At 41.9% G+C, this 15644-nt stretch overlaps 1 long non-coding RNA gene across 3 annotated transcripts in view; it reads left to right on the forward strand.

The window, feature by feature from the left end:
• LOC118291681 overlaps positions 1–15644 on the forward strand; it is a 121123-nt gene that overhangs the window by 11446 nt on the left and 94033 nt on the right. Inside the window, exon 3 of one of the 3 annotated variants that reach the window (XR_007030419.1) lies at positions 1817–2939. The exons of the other annotated variants lie outside the window; for them this stretch is intronic. This is a non-coding gene — a long non-coding RNA (uncharacterized LOC118291681). Of the gene's footprint in view, positions 1–1816; positions 2940–15644 lie in introns of those variants that run through there. 3 annotated transcript variants of the gene reach the window in all.

Below are 15644 nucleotides of genomic sequence, written 5' to 3' on the forward strand. Positions count from 1 at the left end.
ATAAAGCCGGACTATTTAAATTGGCCCTGGAGAGGAAGTTAAAAAATGGCATATGTATCCATGTCCATGTAGGTGTTCTTAGTAATGAGGGTAGTGAAATTTAAATCATCCTATTACATCAGAGAAGTCTGATGTGAGCAATGAGACAGTGAATAGCTGTACGTCTACTAGGGATGCAACGATACAGTTAGCCCACGGTTCAATATGTACCCCGGTTCTTGGGTCACGGTTTCGGTTCGGTTTCGGTTCACATTTTGTGTGTAAGGAGAAAAAAAATTGCTATTCATGTATTACAAAATTATTTCTTTATTTTGCTTATAAGCTAAGAATTATTTTTTTTCTACATTCAGACACATTCAAGTGAATTTTAGAAGTGTTTTGATTAGGTGACGAAAGCCCGAACCCACAACTATGGAGTAGGGCTGCAAATCATTTGCAATAAACGTCCCCACTGCAGTTGTTATTTTTTTGTGTTTTTCTGAACCGGTGGGATAAGTTTGTTGGAATGCATCAGCAAGAGATAACTATTTTTTAACTGCCGGTGTTACCTGCTCAGCCGTCCGGCTTCCAGACACGGATGCTGGGTGGTGGCGCCGCAAATGTGCGCTCATATTTGAGGTGTTACCACTTGCATAGCTGACACGTGTAATTGTCCTGTCGACTTTTTTTGTTCCGTCGTCACTGTAGTCAACGCTGAATCCAAAATGTCCCCACACCACAGATTTGTAGGAAGACTGGGCTTCTCTCCTCCGCTCGCCATGTTGAAGTGATGTGGGAAATCTGACTCCAATCATTGGATATTTACTCGGAAGGTAGGCGTGTCCCCAACACATGCTGCGTTCAAGTGCTCCTCTAAAGCTCCGACAGCCAATTCAGCGAGTAATACGAAGCATGGAAACATGAAATTACATGACATTTTATTGCAAAACCAAAAATAATAGTGCGTATTGAGCTGTGCATGGCGTACCGTACAGTTCAATATTATATCGAGAACCGTTGCATCCCTAAAGTCTACCAAATGGCAACCCACCGTGACGTCACCCGTTGGTTTGTGACCTGCTGTGTCAAGCCTCACGTTTAGCATTTTGACCAGCGCCATCTGGTTCTATGGAGTGAACATATCTGGAAGAGCGGGTGGGATGAGCCTGACTGAGAGCACGTCCACTGCACGTCCACCTACACCCGTGACCATGCAGCCCTATACTAGCTGTCAATCACGCTGTATCCACGCCGCATTGGCTTCACTATACGAACCCAGTGACCAAATCCATTTTTGTGTACAGTCTATGGCTTCGACCTTTTATTGTATGGAAAATGTAAATCAAAAAAATAATAGATTTATATTTTTTTACTGACATTTATATTTTTTTACTGACATTTAAAGACATTATTGTTTTAATTGCCCTCCAATGTTTGTGTCCTTTGTTTGACTCTCTGAATACCAGTGGCATTAAGTTGGGACGGAAGGACAATGAAATACTCTGGACTGATGTTTAGTACAGGTTATTCCTGATACAGAACATACACCCGCAGTCTGCAGTATTTTTAGACTTTGCACATGTGTGTTCCGGTTTAGTTCCCTGTTTTCCTCTTTCACCTAATGTACACAGAGAAAACATAGAGGGAGGAGTTCGGTCTGTTTGCTTGTGTCTTTTAGCACATTTCCAACTCTGTGTGTGTGTGTGTGTGTGTGTGTGTGTGTGTGTGTGTGTGTGTGTGTGTGTGTGTGTGTGTGTGTGTGTGTGTGTGTGTGTGTGTGTGTGTGTGTGTGTGTGTGTGTGTGTGTGTGTGTGTGTGTGTGTGTGTGTGTTCCCAGGGAAAATGCCAATTTCAGCGTTTCAACTGGTGCAGGATTGACAGTGAAGGAACAGGAACTGCACTGAGACTGACAGCGCACACTTTCTCCTCCTTCCTCCTCTTACCCACTCTGCTGTCCTCTTCCACTCCATTCTGTTCTTGTCTCCTCCTCCTCATCCTCCTCCTGTTTATTCCCATTAATTGCCTGCATGTCTCCCCTCTAAGCCCTCCCTTCTTTGCCTCTTGCATTTTCCCTCTCATCCTCCTTGTCACCCCCATAGATAAGGTCATTGTAAAGTAAAGTTTACAAACGATACCACTGTCTGTGGTTGGGAATCCACCTTTGTAAACCTTTGAAATTAATCTTAGATAAGGTCATTGTAAAGTAAAGTTTACAAACGATACCACTGTCTGTGGTTGGGAATCCACCTTTGTAAACCTTTGAAATTAATCTTAGATAAGGTCATTGTAAAGTAAAGTTTACAAACGATACCACTGTCTGTGGTTGGGAATCCACCTTTGTAAACCTTTGAAATTAATCTCTGACCCTAATTTGAGCCCTTACTAACAATTCAGAATGAATGTGACCTTAGCGAAGATGCTCTAACTATCGAAAGTCCCAGGAGTGTTCAGGCTACACCGATGACACGAACCTCGTCTGTGCTTTCCAAAACTAGTTATATGGTTAAATGGTTTGAAATAATAGGGGATTTATAGTGAAGCTGTTTCTGTCAGTTTTCAGAATTTTGTACACAGGTGTACAGCACCGAGACAATGACGCTGTCAATCTTTTTAATTTCTGTAAACGACATTTTCAAGTTCTAATACTATTGTACTAATTTCGTAGCAGAAGCTTATTTTATTTGTTTGTCTATGTGTTAGATGTTTAGTTACACTATACTACTTTTTCTTGATTGGAATTAAAGGTAGTGTGTTTACCTGCCTGGTAAAAAGGGGAAAACAGTTCATATAAAGTTATATTACATACCCTTGAAATGGTTTAAGTTCAAGAATACTCAACAGCTGCATCAGATCCAATTTTGTGTACATTTTTTACAATACACATTTTTTGCACATTTCACAATACAATCATTCCATGGAGAGTTGAGCGTCTTAGCTTTATGGATAGTTCTGCATAATTTTTTTGGTTTTATTTAACATATGGGGTTTTATTGTTCTGTTTCTATCACCTCAAAAAATAAAAGCTACTTTCATTTTGAAACCTGTGCAGCAGAGAGATTATGGCATTATATTTCATCTCTTTATTGAAAATAATAGCTTGAATAAAAAGGTTTTTAAGGTCCCTTCAAAGTCTTCAGGTGCTCAACAGAGACTCATGAAAGCAGCATCTCGATGCTATACATCTCTGTCTGCATAGGAACGATGATTCCATGCCACAGTTTACGAGGACGATATCTTAAAGTGATTTACAGCCCTCTACACAACTGCTGTAAAAATCCATGAATCATCACGGTTTGATTTTATTACAGGTGAGCTGAGAAAAAAAATTCACTTCATTACCTGAGGGTGGAGGTATTGAGCTCTGCATTGCTTTTCCTCTCTTTCTCTGTCTCCAACCTGAGGAAGCCGTGCTACAAGGTTAACATCTGTAGGAGTTAGGAAGAGAGGGATGCAAGGGGAGGAAAACATCATGGGGAGAGGTTGGGAAAGAAACGAATGGGGGAGACTTTGAGAAGGGGAGAGGAGATAGGCAAAGAGAGCGAAGAAGAGGATACAAGGTGACACGATTAAAGGAGAAGGATTCGTTATGGACTGTCAGGGTAGGGAAAAAGGTAAAATGTAACGAAATAGAAAATAGAAAAATCAAATAAAGCACAGTGGCAATGAAGTGTTTGAAAGAGAGAGAGTGAAGAGAGGGATGGAAGACGGAAACAGAAAGAATGATGAGGGGGGAGCTGCTGAAAGAAGAGATCAATACTTTACTGCTGGGTGCTGAAATGGTGGTGGCAACTGTCTCCCTGAGTTTCCTCCTTAGCTAGACACACACACACACACACACACACACACACACACACACACACACCACCTCAACCCAACCCCAACAGACACACTGAAGCCAGCATTCACAATAATACACACACATGCACACACATACTTAAAGCCTGAGCAGAGGACTGTCTGTATCTGTTAAGAGGGCAGAATTAAATTATGCCTGCTGAATTGTAAAGATCAAATGTTGAGATGCTGCCTCTTTCACCTTTATTCAACCTGAGCCAAACCCATTTTCAGTAAATAGACAAGAAAGCTCAATGTGCTTCACATTCAGCAAATAGGATAAAAGGCAAAACACAAGTGTAGTAAAGTACATTTACAAAAATATGTAGCTCACAAGTTCAGGTCATATGATATGAACATCTCAAAGCCATCTCCATGACAACTGAGTAAACTCCATCTGCTGATGTAAGACATGAGCGATGTGTCCCAATTCAGGAGCTGCCTCCTTCAGAGGACGTGGGCTGAACCTGAAATGAGACGATCTGGATTTCCTGTTTGCCTTCACCAGCATATTCCGCCCTTAAAACTCTCGGCAAGCAATGGCGCTGCAGTTATGGTACAAGAGAGTTTGTCACCTGGCGTGCAATGAATCCTGGGATAGGTTGGGCTGGGAAGGATCCACACGTTGGATCCTTCGATGCTTAGGAATGGAAATGTAGCCTCCGAAGGAGGCGGCCCCTGAATTGGGACACAGCATTGATGTGATATTTTCAAGATTGATAGTGAATCTTGAAATTAGAACAGAATCACATATGGAAGCAGTGTAGTGAAAAAGTGTCGAGAGAGATAATATCTCTATATATATATTCCTTGGTTTATTCTCTGAACGCACACACTATACCTTTCGAATGTTTCCTCTGAATGTTTTCTCTGATGAAGAATTTCCATTCCCATCTTCATCAATTGTCTTCTCTATCACTCTCGCTGCCTCGGGGTGCATGTGCCCACGGAGGTGCCCTGAGCAAAAAACAAGTTTGAAAAGGAGTCTTATATACCTATTACTTACTACTACAGTTTCTGACTAAGGTAAAGCGAACTTACATTTCACAAACAGTGAGGCCACTTAAAAACCGTAATAACTGATGGTTTTGTCCTGCACTCCTTGTGAGTGGTGATCAATATGAATTGAGATTAAATAACTGCATGGTTGCTTCTAAAATCCAAATGAAAAAGTAATTTCTTGCTTTTGCTTTGTACAGTCTTGGTATTATTCATTAGTCACTTCATTGCAGCACACCTCTGTAGCTATATGGCTGCATCATCGATCTAAAGTCAGAAGTTAAGAGTTATCAAAAAGTGTCTTATTCTCATTTGTGCTTCAAAAGGAACTTGAAAGGGGAAACACCAACCCCCTCCTGTCACAGTTCCTGAGCTGGAGAGATGGCGGTTAAAGGGGCTCGCTGCCCTTACTGAGCTGGTGCGGAAAAAATGCCCACGAGTGTAGAGAGCACTTAGGCGAGAGTGTCCCAGACAATATTTTCATAAGTCTACAGGTGTCCGTCCCAGGCCAGCGGTGTATGCGGCCTCACCCTTTTCAACAAACTATTCTGATGCTGCACAGTGCTGTCAGGTGCCAAAAAACACTATATAAAGACTTCTTAATTTTTGTATTACAGGCAAAATCAAATCAGAGTGCTGACCTATCGCTAAAACTTTGTCACTAAAGAAAATGTATCAAAATAAATCCTGTACACCAACACACGAGGAGAGCGAGGGAAATGTCAATCACAAACAGTCTGTATACGCCCACAGAGTCCTGAGAAAAGGACAGAGACAATGAAATCTCCTGTCTGGGTGGACCAAGCTTAGTTTTCGGATGAAAAACATCATATCTTGCCACAACAGAGCAATTGAAAGCTCTTACAGTATAAATACGGTATGAACGTTGTGGGAAATGAACCAAAGGGATAAATGGAGGACCTGACCTGCAACATCACTGAAGACTTTGGGTTTTATCAATTCGACATCACAAACACAACTGCGTGAAAAGAATTCCAGCACAAGAGGCGAATGCTTCCTATCATGGTGGAGTTAAGCAATGCGTACTTGTTATCTCTGAGGTTCGTGGAGTGCAGAGGATGGCAGTGCATGTTGATGCTCCCTGCTGATGACAGATATACCACTAAAGATAAGGTGAGAGATGACTGTAAGCAATACAGAGTAAAATGGATTTGTTATGTAGACAACGTGTTGAGCCTTAAGGATGCACAATGTGAAACACTGCATGTGAACACATCTTTGTTTGGTCTGCGTTTGGATACCAGGGCTGGGGTTAAGCCAAGGTCTGCCTGCTGCTGAGAACGATTGTACGATTGTTGCGTGAACGCGCACAACAAAAGCGGTATCTACCGAGGTTACGCTGAATCCTGTCTGCCTACTGAGGATGGTAAAAACTTTATGGATGTTTTTATGGGACACCAACATGGGTGGGTTTTCTCCTAGTGGAGGGTCTGACAGTGACAGATGGATCAATATGTTTGTGAGTAAGAGAGAGAAACCGAGAGAGAGACAAAAAGAGAGAAAGCTTCAGTGGGGAAGAGAGCGCTGCACACAGCTCTAGCACAAGCAACTTATGGATGTTTTATGTTGGGTAAACATTCCTGCAGGATTTGCATCGCCCTCCGATGCTTTTCATCCCTAATTGAAATCTCAAGTATTGTTTTACTTTGATTTGAGTTTTTATATATTCTTTACTGTGTTGAAGACCATTACATGTGGGAAGTGTAGGAAGTGATAACCTCTGAAGCCAAAGGCGGTGTTGAAGTTAGACCTGGATAGTTCCTGCTGTGATTGTCAAATCCAGGTTGCGGCTAAACCACACCAAAGTCATAAAATACAGCGTCAAAGACATAAGTCATTAAGTCATGTAAGGACCTTCAGAGATAACCTAGACTGATGTATGGCCCCCTCTATGGGCACAGATCCAACCAGTCTTGCAGACGTATAAAATATGTAGCCTCTGAGGAGCAAGTGAAGCAGTCAGTGTGAATGATGAAGATAAGATACACTTCTACATGAATGACAACAAAGCATGGGAAGATTGCAGCAGTTTAGAAATCATTTTGTGTTTTCGGTTGGTGCGGCTAAAAATGTACACTTTGAAGAGTGCCTTCAGCGCAAAGCCAGTCAATTTTGTGTTTTAGATTTGTTTTTGCCCCCAAATAGTTTTGTCAATAAAAAACTTCAGAATGATCCGTCACTACTGATTTATAAAGAGATCACAACACACTAGCTGTCTATTTCAGCACTGACGGAGAAGTATACACACATACGCTACATCTCTGAATATCCATCCTTCTTACAGAATCACAAACAGTAACATTTTCTGATGAAAGAACCACAGCGATTCCAGGGGAAATGTTTAGACATCACACTTTCTGTCCTGTGTGTGTGTGTGTGTGTGTGTGTGTGTGTGTGTGTGTGTGTGTGTGTGTGTGTGTGTGTGTGTGTGTGTGTGTGTGTGTGTGTGTGTGTGTGTGTGTGTGTGTGTGTGTGTGTGTGTGTGTGTGTGTGTGTGTGTGCGTGCTGATTTGTCTCTAGACAGTGAAACTTCAGTCCCTGCTGAGCCTTTATGAGAACATCAAGGGGCCTTTGTGACTCATGGCTGACTGTGTTTATGTGCATGTCTGCATGTTTTGGCTTCTCTCAGTACTTGTCAGTTTTTCTGAGTGCATGACACTTCATACAAATTCCACATGCTTTTGTATAAATCAGTCCTTGTTATTCAATCTGTATCCGTCTTTGACTTTCAGGTTATGTTATTCTGATATCCTGGAGAGCAAACACAATATTGTGAGGTCTTGACCGTGAACCTCCGGAGATTTTACTGCTGCATTCTCACATGGGATCACTCCGACAAGGATTTGTTTACTCAGGGGTTGGGAGGAAAAGTTGCGGAAAATGTCCGAAGCCACATTTGTGGACATTTGTGTTCTCACAAACAGCCCCTCTGGAGAAGTTCAGGAAAATGTCAGGACTTCCGAAAGCAGCATTAGTTAATTTAGTCACTTCCCCGCAGTGTTCGAACCTAGCTTCATTAGACGTTACACACGGCTGGTGCAACAGCCAACAGGTTTGGTTCACCACCTTGTAGCAAGTCCCCTTGGTTTGATGAACGTTGAACCGTTTTCCCCTGTTACTTCTCCTCTAGTCAAGTGGAGCTCGTGGGCTGAGAGCATCTGTCCCTGATTTTACACGAGCCAGGATTGTTTTGGTTCACTTGGTCGACAAAGCGAGAGAATGAGCTGGAAAAAGTGTCTAAAAGCAGCAGAGCAGACGGGGTCATTGATTCAGGGAGTCATCTGATCCATTGGTAATGTACAAGAATATTTCTTAACGCAGCTTTAATGATGTTGGCTGCCGCAGAAAAGCTCTACATTTTTCACCTCGGTCTGGAACTGAACAAGCTGTTGGGGGATTGCATTATTTTCGAGTATTTCTTTCATTGCGATCCTTTATTTTCCCTTTAAAAATAACAACCCTTGAGAAAGACTCGCAACTCGACCCAAGACACTAAATTTTCCTCTGCAACCTTATCAATTAAAAAGGGGAAAATAATATACACCACCCGCAGGTATTTACTGTTCTGTAATTCCATGCCATTTATCAATACGAGCCTCTTGCACCGTGAATTTACATAAACCTGTAACAGCACTGCTTTATCATTTAATTGGTCCTCGGTGAAAGAGACACCTAAACATGCAAATAATGCAGAAAGTCTAAATTAAAAGCAGAATACACACTGACAAAACCTATTGAATTTACAAGTGGTCGTCTGACTGCTGTGGTACTCAAACTGAAAGGGTTTTCAATTTTCTTCAGGTTAACAGAAATCCACAACTCCAGTACAGCTGTTTTCAGACATTAACTGCTGGACTACTGCTGGAGTTTGCCTTTCATCATGACAAATGCAGCAGGAGATTTTCCAATCAGACATGTTAACACTAACAGGAACATTTACAGCACATTCTGTGGTGTCTGCGGGAGGCAGGACATGATTATAGTTCCGCTGCGGAAAGCAGTGTATTTGTTTAAAGTCATCAACACGCCTGATCACTCGCTGTTTCCAAAATGTTCCTGCTGTATTCTCACATGGGCTCACATTTTCTGAAAATGTCACGAGGGGGCTGGCAGGAAAAGTTCTCGAAAATCTCCGGAGAAACATTTGCGGACATTTGCGTTCTCACAAATGTCCAGACTTAATGCATGTGCATAATCAGCTCATCTGAGGAGGTGTTTGGGTTTTTCTTTTGATCTGATGGGTCAGACGTTTTAGGACAACAGTCACAAACAAATCAAGCAACAGGCAAAAGCTAATCTTTCTTCCTCATGCCGTTTAGCTCTGTTTGATTCTCTAAGGTAACAAATATGATATTGACAATAAAGCACTATTTTTCTCTAACTGAACCCTGCAGTTCAAAAGACAGCCCCAGGTCATTGTGACCTTCTGGCCTGACTTTGTCCCATGTTTTCACTGCGATGTGTCTCAATGTCTAATAACTGTATATCTGCTACATGTAACCTGTGACTGTGTATCCCTGAATGTGACAGTGACTGGTAGGGTCGAGGTTGGATGACTTTATTGTTTACTCTCTCCAGAGAGAAGTCCATTTATCATACTGAGGGGAGGAGGTGTGAGTGGGAGTAGTCTGATGACATGGGCTGCTGCACCACAGAGAACTGAACTGTGTAAATGCTGTTGTGCAGAGGACATGTTTCGTTCTGAGCAATATTGATAAGAATAAACTTACAAAACACTACACAAACAAGGCATTATAGTGGTCTATATAACTTTATAAAGACTAGTGCAGTGCCTGTTCAAAATATTGGAAAATATAATTCAAAATTCAACACTGCACTTCCTTGGGCGCTTAACAATACACATGCCACCTGCGAGGCCAATAAGATGAACGGTTCTAGAGATATGCGAGCCACATGCAGACCGACATTACAGTATGATATTCACTTTTTAGAGTTGTAAGATTGCACTATAGAAGATAAGATATGAAAATATGTTTTCTTTTGTCTGTTTAAGCCGTACTTGGTACTGTGGTGGCTATTACCTGACAGTAATGGCTAGTGCTTGTAGAATTGTGGTATTCTGACCTCCACTGAGTTGTTCCGATGGGTTATATGATTGAAGAGTTGCTTATGAGGATTTTAAAAAATGGTTTGCATCTGTGAGGCACCATAACAAGAAGTTAAAAAAAACAATGACATCTAATCACCTTACAACAAAGGTATGGCAAACTTGTTGGCAAGCAGGTCCCAATTTACACATTCAAGAGATGCAGAGCATCCATTCCTTTTAGCTCAGCTCTCGTCGGAACTATGGTAAAACTAAATATGCAGAAATGGCTGAGGGGAACTGCAGAGTCAGATGATATTTCTCTGTACCGAAGGTTCCTTACTACGAGTGACACCTTACACATTACACATAGGAATTTGAGCTGATGTCAGACCTAAAGTAATGATGAAGGCAGCTTTAAATGAGCATTACATGTCCCCGAGTGACCGAGTTTATACCTCTGAAGGCTTGTCTTTGCTATTTAAGGCAGTTCTACATTATTTATTGCCAAGCTGATTGCATCTTGATTGTTAATGTGAACCGTACAACTTGTAGTAATGTCTACATGGATGCAGCATTTGGCCCCTAGTGATGTCTATGGGTTTAACATCCCAATACCTCAGCCCACAGTTAGCTAAAGCCATCTTAAAGGGGGCTAAACTACCTCAGGGCAGCCTTTACTGTGAGTGCTACATGAATAACCCTGGCTTAAGAGCATGTGAAAAGTGGTCGAGGTTTAACAGTGTCTTTGATTACCTGTGTCGACAAGGACATGCTGACTTAGTTCTTCTGCGCTCTGACTGATTGGGCCCCTATGGACAGATGGACTCACTGATTGGCCCACGGCACACAGAGGGCAGCAAGCAGGAAGTCCTCATAAAGAACGAGGGGATGTTCAATCTTCCAGCTCCCCAGACAGCCACAACCCAACTTCTGCTGAGCCGTATCTATTTCTATGGGTGTGATTCTCTCTGTTTCTGTCTCTTTTCATTTGTGTTTGTCCAACGGTTTAAGCTCGCCAACCCCCACACGCATTTTCTCCAAACTCACTCCTTCCAATTGTGTTTTTTTTTGTCTCTCTTTCCGTCTCTATAACTTTCTCCGTTCATCTCTCTAACAGCATCTCAGACCTCACACCCTCATATCTTCCTTTTAAAAAAAAAATTCTCTTCACTTTCTGTCGACACCAGTGTTCTTTTCTTTTCCTCTTTCTCCCCCTTCCTTTCTCCCTACAGCAGCATTGAGAAAATTTTCTTCAGTGTGAAATGAGGAGATTGGCTCGCAGTATTAGGGTGGGAGAAAGAGACACTCTGTAAGGAGGTTGTAAAAATGACTCCTCCATGGGGAAATACCCACAGCTGTATTAAGATTTCCTCATCTCCTTGTCTTTTAAACGGCTGCCATTCTCCAGCTAATTGTTTTGAAGCCAGGGCTGTAAATCCCCAGCGAGATCTGGCTCTACTCATTGAATTAGCCTGGAGTTACAGAAATATCTCTCTTTTATCAATCTTTGAGGGAGAAATATGCCTCTCCACCCTCCCCCTTTCTCCCTCCATCTGTTCGAGTCCTGTATTTCTCCCTCCGCGTTCTGCCACATAAAAGCATTTCTGCTTAATACTGAGCAACAGGAAAAAAGGACAATGTGACAAAGATTGGGAGGATTCACATCATGTCACAAGACTTAATCCACTGAGCCATAGGGATTCCTCCTAATACTGCAGTATCAAAATGTGCTTACTCAGAACTTATTATTTCTAGGGATGAAGACCCCAAATGGCAGGTGCCTTCCCTCCTTGTAGACAGTTTGTCATTTCCACCTAAAAATGTAAGAAACCAGGGTATAGCTCACCAGTGAGGCCGTGGTTTGTAAGAGACTTTGATTGAAGCTAAAGCCCAAACACACTGAAAGCAATTTACTGAAATGCGTCATTTGTTGCTGCTAATCTGACGCTTCTACATGACACACTGCAGGTGGCAGATGTGAAGTGTCAGCAGCTGCTTTATCTCAACTCAGTAACTGGTGGCGATACTGACATTTTTTTACAGACCAACTGTAACCTGTTTCACAGGCCTCTGTTAGTGTGTCAGCGGTTAAAAATCTTCATGTATCATCTTCGGGTTGGAATGTTTGTGCAATTTGCAGTTCATTTCAAATTAAAATCCAGAGCAGACACTAAGCCAGTTTTCCCATTTTGTTACCATTAACAGTGCTTTATCGTCTATTCGACACTAAATTAGACCAAAATTCACCAAAGAGACCTCATGCTGTATTGAAGCAGATTTGATACTAGCAATTGAAACCATAAACTCCTTAGGAAAATGTTTACTGATAACTGATTACTGATAAATCAAGTGAGAAGTTGGATCATTTTTCTCATAGACTTCTATAGAAGGGGACTTTTATTTGCAACAGGGAGTCGCCCTCTGCTGGTGATTCCAGAGAATACAGGCTTCAGGCACTTCCGCTTCATTTTCCGGACCTGGTGACTACATCCATTTTTATAAACAGTCTATGGTTTAACGCAACCGAGAGCCAACACAACAAAGAGTCAACGTTTACAGACAGCTGAGACAAGAGACAATGGTAAAAAATATATTACTAGAATAAATTGTGTTAAAAAACGGTATTGTTCTCAAACAAGCAAGCTAGCTCGCCAACTGACTGCTAGCCTTTTTTAAACACTTTTTACAATAAATTGTGTAAAGTGTAACTGCCAGTGTTTAGAATCACCCAGTTGACTCTGATGTGTAAACCAACACTGGGAGCATCAACCTGGTTCATTAAAACATTGATTCCAAGGGCTTGGCATGTAAAACCTAAAACTTCTGATATCACGTCCCGAATGAGTAGATTACCAAAAAAAAAACTGAGCCCAAGGACAAAAGACCTCTCAATTCAACGTAACTGTTCAATTACAGTTGGGGACCTTGCAGAAGAAACTTCTTGAAACAGCCTCACAGCACTTAACCAACAACCTTGTGGGAGCGGTAGCGTACGGAGGAGTCAAACCAAGGTGGAGAGACATGAAAGACTCTACATGAGGAGGTGGAGGTGGTGCCAAAAAACCCCAGCAGAAATGAAGTAAATTGTTGCTTTCTCTCCACGAGTCAGTTTCAGCACCGAGCCAACAACCTTGACAAGTTGCTATATTTATACACACAAGTCAAAGGCAGTGTTTACAATGTGACTGTAAGCCAAGGGGACTTTGGAGTAAAGTGCTGCCATCCGTTTGTGTGTAAGTCAAATTAAGCCAAGTTAGTTTGACTGATATGGATATTACTGCGCTGGATATTACCATAGAGCAGGTTTTTCCATATTCATGCTGATTATTTTGGTCTCTTCACACAAAGCGGGATAAAATACTGCCTGCTGAACAGTTAGAAACCAATCATCGGCTTTGATGTGAAGCCTTGGCAGACAGCGCGGGTGAAAGAAGTGAGAGGGGAGGGAAGAGAAGGAGTGTTTGTGGGAAAAGAGGGACCGGGAGAAAAAAAGCGGCACACAGATGAAGAGAATGAGGGAGAAAGTCTGAGAAAAGTGTGTGTGTGTGTGTGTGTGTGTGTGTGTGTGTGTACTTGAGAAGGACCCAGTCACAGATTGAGCCGGGGAGTTAAAAGAGCGTGGTCAAGATGAGATGGTTGATTGTGTGTGGAAGGCGTCCTGGAAGTATCTGGAGCGAATTGGAAGTGCTTGCCGTCCTTTGAGATCATCTCTTTTAATCATGGCTGTTGGGGCTATGGGAACCAGCCTCAACAGAGAGAGGACACTGTTAATTAGACAGCATGTTACTGCACATCCCCGTAGAGTCAACACCCAGCACAACAACGAATACTCTCCGTTTCTGTCTGACGCACACAAACGCACACAAATCTAACAGTCCTACTTCGCCCTCTCTTCAATTACGTATTTTGTACACTATATACAGATGTCTTACACACATAAACATTGATATTTTCATGCATACACAAACTCTTTGTCATTTTTTGGGGGAATTCTTTTAGCATATGCCTAACTTGTGATTCATGCGCCAGTAATTCAGGAAGTAACTCTCTGGCCTTGCTTACTGTATGTTGCCTTTTATTGACTTCAGAACTATTTATAAAAATCTCTCAAACCTGTATCAAAGCTCACACATTCTGCTAATTGGTATTTTAGTTAACACTTACTTTGTGGATAGAATTGGAATCCTTTATACCTGAGATTCATAGTTTTGCTGCAGGTGGACTAGAATGAATCTGATAAACTCTCAAAAAAGAGTGTAAGCAAACACGACTGAAAACAAAAAGTTGGAAGATACACCACATGGCCAGAATTATGGTATGTGGACATGCATGTCCCATCCTCTGTAAGTCAGTGTCACAGAGACGTTTGATGAAGTGGAGAAGTTCTACACAACAAACGAGAAAGGGCCCATCCTAAATTTCTATTACATTATTTTGTAAAATATCACTGTATGCTGGTGCATTGGGATTTTGCTTGATTGGAACATAGGCCGGCCCTCTGATGGGCTGGGCGACCTGTCCAGTGTGTAACCCGTCTCTCGCCCAATGTCAGCTGGGATTGCCAATTGGGATCAACTGTTAACTGTGTTAAGGTGTTTACTTTCTAATAACTAAAACCACGCAAACATTTTTCATTGATTCTTTTCGATCCCCATCTTACTTCTTCTTGCTTTTTCTGCAAGTTGGCCTTTTCCTCTCGCTGCATCTTTTTTTTCTCCATCACCTCCATCTCCTTGTGAGGCGCACACACACACACACAGATCGTTTTTCTCTCATGCATATATACCCCTACCTCTCTCAGCTGCTCTGATGAAGCCGTCACTGTCTGTCTACATCCTAAGTCAGTTGTCTGAACGTCACTCAGGCAAGACTGAAAGAATTACATTCATCTACTTTGGTAATTCACACCCTCACTCAGGTCTGTCTTTCTGTCTCTGCATCCCACCATCTCTCTCTCTCTCTCTCTCTCTCTCTGTTTCTGTCTCTCTGTGTGTGTTCCCGACCGTTTCTCCCCTTCTAAACGACTTCTGCGGCAGAACGGTTTATTTATAGGGCCAATTAAATCTGGAGGAGACTGTGGGATTTGGTGGAAGATACATCTAAAAAAGCAGAATAGTTTTACATTTTTTAAATCTTGAAGGCCTGCAAGAGCTGTAAACTGCTTGTCGTGTCGGGTAGATAGATTATATTTGATCTTCAAGAAACAGGGAGGGTGGAAGGGAGAAAGAAAAATGGAAAGGGTAGAGTTTTAGAGAGAGAAGGAGAGGGCAGAATGGAAAGACAACATGAGTGTGAGGGAGTGGATCTTAATTTTGTAAGTCTTTTTTGGAGTCAGCAGGTAAATGATGTCTGATGCAGCACAGGGAAATAGAGGAGAGGATTAACCTGAACAAAGGCAATTATTAACAACTTACTAATTATACGATGGAGCTGCTTTTATAGCATCTAAATCTCATTTTGTTTGTATGTGATGCTGATCTTTAGAGTGGTGAACATGGTGCCAGTTTAGGTAGTTTGCCAATCTTTGTGCTAAGAAGTTGAAGAAGCAGCTGTTTTCTCTGACACTGAATCTGATACTGTAAATTTGACAGCTGTTTTACTAAGCACTCAGCTTGATGCACAGGTCAAGATGATGAACTTATGTGATTCAACGTTACGTTCAAAAACCACTACCCTCTCAAAATAATATATTAGCCAGCCAGACGCTAAGAGGAAGCTCAGCTTTTTTAGCGAGATATCACTGTCTGTGCCTTTATGAACC

The sequence above is a fragment of the Scophthalmus maximus genome, chromosome 1 (genome assembly GCF_022379125.1).
Source record: "Scophthalmus maximus strain ysfricsl-2021 chromosome 1, ASM2237912v1, whole genome shotgun sequence".
Lineage (NCBI taxonomy): Eukaryota > Metazoa > Chordata > Actinopteri > Pleuronectiformes > Scophthalmidae > Scophthalmus > Scophthalmus maximus.